Genomic DNA, 4,187 nt, shown 5'->3' with positions numbered 1-4,187 from the left:
CAGCATGGTACTGGCACTAAAACAGACATATAGACCAGTGGAACAGAATAGAGAGCCCAGATATGGACCCTCAACTCTATGGTCAAATAATCCAACAAAGCAGGAAAAAATATGCAATGGAAAAAAGATAGTCTCTTCAATAATTGGTGCTGGGAAAATTGGACAGCTATATACAGAAGAATGAAACTCGACCATTCTCTAACACCATACACAAAGATAAACTCAAAATGGATGAAAGACCTCAATGGGAGACAGGAATTTACCATTCTTTCTTCTATTCCTTTTTTTTTTTTTAGTTTCAAGTTTTTATTTAAGTTCTAGCTAGTTAACATATATGGTAAATTGGTTTCATGTGTAGAATTTAGTGATTCATCACTCTAGTGATTCATCACTCACATATAACACCCAGTGCTCGACAGAACAAGTGACCTCCTTAATGCCCATCCCCCATCGAGCCCATCCCCCGCCCCCTCCCTCCAGCAACCCTCAGTCTGTTCTCTATAGTTAAGAGTCTCTTATGGTTTGCCTCCCTCTCTCTTTCTTCCCCCTTCCCCTACGTTCATCTGTTTTGTTTCTTAAATTTCATATATGAATGAACTCATACAGTATTTGTCTTTCTCTGACTTATTTCATTTAGCATAATATGCTCTAGCTCCAACCATGTTGTTGCAAATGACAAGATTTCATTCTTTTTGATGGCTGAGTAATATTCCATTACACACACACACACACACACACACACACACCACATCTTTATCCATTCATCAGTCAATAAATATTTGGACTCTTTCCATAATGTGGCTATTGTTGATAATGTTGCTATAAAATCAGGAGGCATGTGCCCCTTCGAATAAATATTTTTGTATCCTTTGGATAAATACCCAGTAGTGTAATTGCTGGATCATATGGTAGTTCTGTTGTTAATTTTTTGAGGACCCTCCATACTATTTTCCAGACTGGCTGCACCAGCTTGCACTCCCACCAACAGCGTAAGAAGGTTCCCCTTTCTCCACATCCTCGCCAACATCTGTCATTTCCTGTGTTGTTAATTTCAGCCATTCTGACAGGTGGGAGGTAAGACCTTACCATTCTTTATAGGTCAGGACCCTTCTGCTCCAGCCACAGATGGCGGCTTTCCATAGAACCATTGGTAAGGCTGGAATGTCACAATCAGAAAATGAGCAGAGACCAAGGGAAGCAAGGCAGCCAGCACAGGCCAAACTACATCCCCAAACCATCCAGCAGGAGCACCCCTGCTGCTTCCTGTGACTCCTGGAGGCTGCAGTTTAGACCGTGACCATGGGGTCCTGGCGTCTCATTAGCATGGCTGCCCTGGAGACTGGATGTTGCTGCCGCCATCACCACCAGCAGCAGACAGCTTCCTCACTGTTGTTAGTTCTTTACCTTTCCAGCTTTCTGGGTACCTGGGTGGCTCAGTCGGTTAAACATCTGCCTTCAGCTCGGGTCATGATCCCTGCATCTGGCTCCCTGCTCAGTGGGAGGCCCGCTTCTCCCTGTCCCTTTGTCTCTCCCCTTGCTGTGCTCTCTTCCTCTCTCTCTCTCTCTGTCAAATAAATAAAAATCTTGAAAAAAGTTCTTTGCCTTCCAATACAAAGTGCCACACAGATGTGTTTTAATCACTCAGGCCAGGTCACATGCCAGCCCCCTAGCTTCAAGGACGGCAGGCAAAGCAAGGACCAACTTTTCTGATTTTACAATGGAAAGTGAGCTCCTTCAAAAAATTTATAGGACAAGCAACAGAAGTAGGGGGTTCAGATATTGGGCAACGTGACAAACAAAAATCCATTAAGTGAGCTACATATAAAATAAGGGGCATTCAAAAGAAGTGAAGATTACTTCTAGCTGATGCGATGGAGAAAATTTGCTCTGAATGATGATTTTTAAGGTGAATCTTATGTATGATTTGGATTTGGGGAGATGTGCAGAAGAACATTACAAGTGAGGGGGCAGCATGAGCAAACAAATACACAGAGTTGGGACGATGTGGAGGCAGGAAGTGACAGGATTTTATTCCAACAAGTGTTTATTAAACATATGCCGTGTGCCAGGCACTCTGTTTGGCACTGGGGCTAAGATGTGAAAGGCACACTCTTCGCCCTTAGGTGTTCACAGTCTAGCCGGCAAGACTACATGAAATTGCAATGCTTCTGCAACAGAAAAGGTAACAATCAACAGTGGAAAAGCAAACTATGGAATGGGAGAAAATATTTTCCAACTATCCAATAAGAGGTTAATATCCAAAATGTATAAGGGGGAGCACCTGGGTGGCTCAGTCAGTTAAGCAGCTGACTACTGATTTCAGCTCAGTTCACGATGTCAGGGTCCTGGGATCAAACCCCTGCGTCTGGCTCTGGGTTCAGCAGGGAGTCTGCTTAAGGATTCTTTGTTTCCTTCCCCCCTCTCTCTCTGCCCCTCCCCCTGCTGATGTGCTCTCTTTCTCTCTCTCAAATCAATAAATAAATCTTTTTAAAAAAGAAATATACACAATGCATTAGGAATTCCTTCAGCTGAAGAGCAAAAAAAAAAAAAGAAAGAAAGAAAGAAAAGAAAAGAAAAGAAACAACCAATTAAACGATGGGCAAAGGACTTCAATAAGCATTTCTCCAAAGAAGACACACAAATGACCAACAGGTATATGAAAAGATGCTCAATATCACTCATCATCAGGGAAGTGCAAATCAAAATCACAATGAGGTTATCACCTCACACCTTTTAGGGAGGCTATTAACAACAACAACAAAAGATAACATGCGTTGACAAGGATGTGGAGAAATTGGAACACCTGTACCTTGTTGGTGGGTGGAGAAATTGGAACACCTGTACCTTGTTGGTGGGAATGTAAAATGGTGAAGCTACTCTGGAAAACAGGAAGAAGTTTCCTCAAAAAATAAAAAATAGAATTACCCTATGATCCAGCAATCCCACTTCTGGGTATGTATCCAAAAGAGTTGAAACCAGGATCTCAAAGAGATATCTGCACTCCCATGTTCATTGCAGAATTATTTACAGTAGCCAAGGTGTGGAAACAATCTTAACTGTCCATCAGTGGATGAATGGGTAAAACAGATGTGATATAAACATACAATGGAATATTATTCGGCCCTAAAAAGAACTAAACCTTGCCATGTGTGGCAACAAGGATGACCCTGGAGGACATTATGTTAAGTGAAAAAAGCCAGTGACAGAAGGACAATACTGCATGATCCTACTTACATGAGTTGTCTAAAAGAGTCAAACTCATAGAGGCAGAGAGTAGAATGGTGGTTTTCAGGGGTTGGGGGAAGGGAGAAATGGGAAATTATTGTACAATGAGTGTAAAGTTTCAGTTATACAATATGATTAAGGAATAGGGATTTGCTGTACAACATTGGGCCTATGGTTAAAATTACTGTACTGTGCCCTTAAAATTTTGGTAAGAGGGTAAATCTCACGTTAGGTATTCTTACCACAAAAAACCTTTTAAGATTTATTTATTTATTTTTAGAGAGAGTGAAAGAGAGAGAGCACGCTGAGGGGAGAGAGGGAGAGAATCTCAAGCAGACTCCACTCTGAGTGAGGAATCCAAGGCAAGACTCTCGATCTCATGTGCCTGAGATCGTGACCTGAGCCAAAACCAAGAGTCAGACACTCAACCGACTGAGCCACCTAGGATCCCCTTACCACACACAAAAATTTTAATACCCCTGGATAAGTGCTCTATACAGGGGAGGAATCACAGACCAGGGCCACAGACCAGCATGAAGGGAATTATGAAAGGCTTCCCCAAGGCAGTGGGTTCAGTGTGTGAAGTCAGAATTAGCCAGGTGGGGCGCCTGGGTGGCTCAGTTGGTTAAGCCACTGCCTTCGGCTCAGGTCATGATCCTGGAGTCCTGGGATCGAGTCCCGCATCGGGCTCCCTGCTCGGCAGGGAGTCTGCTTCTCCCTCTGACCCTCTCCCCTCTCGTGTGCTCTCTCTCTCTCTCTCTCATTCTTTCTCTCAAATAAATAAATAAAATCTTTAAAAAAAAAAAAAAAGAATTAGCCAGGTGAAGAAGTAGAAGGTGCGGGTGTACTGAAGTTTGGAAGAACTTCCTGGGAGAAGGAATGGCATTGTATTAGTTTGCTAGGACGGCCGTAACACAATGCCAGACTTGGTGGTTTAAACAATAGACGTTTATTATCCTACA

The sequence above is a fragment of the Callorhinus ursinus genome, unplaced genomic scaffold (genome assembly GCF_003265705.2).
Source record: "Callorhinus ursinus isolate GAN/ISIS: 27379988/994484 unplaced genomic scaffold, GSC_fseal_2.0 scaffold16, whole genome shotgun sequence".
NCBI classification, from domain to species: Eukaryota; Metazoa; Chordata; class Mammalia; order Carnivora; family Otariidae; genus Callorhinus; species Callorhinus ursinus.
The sequence above is the reverse complement of the archived record's forward strand: the minus strand, read 5'-3'. Positions refer to the sequence as shown.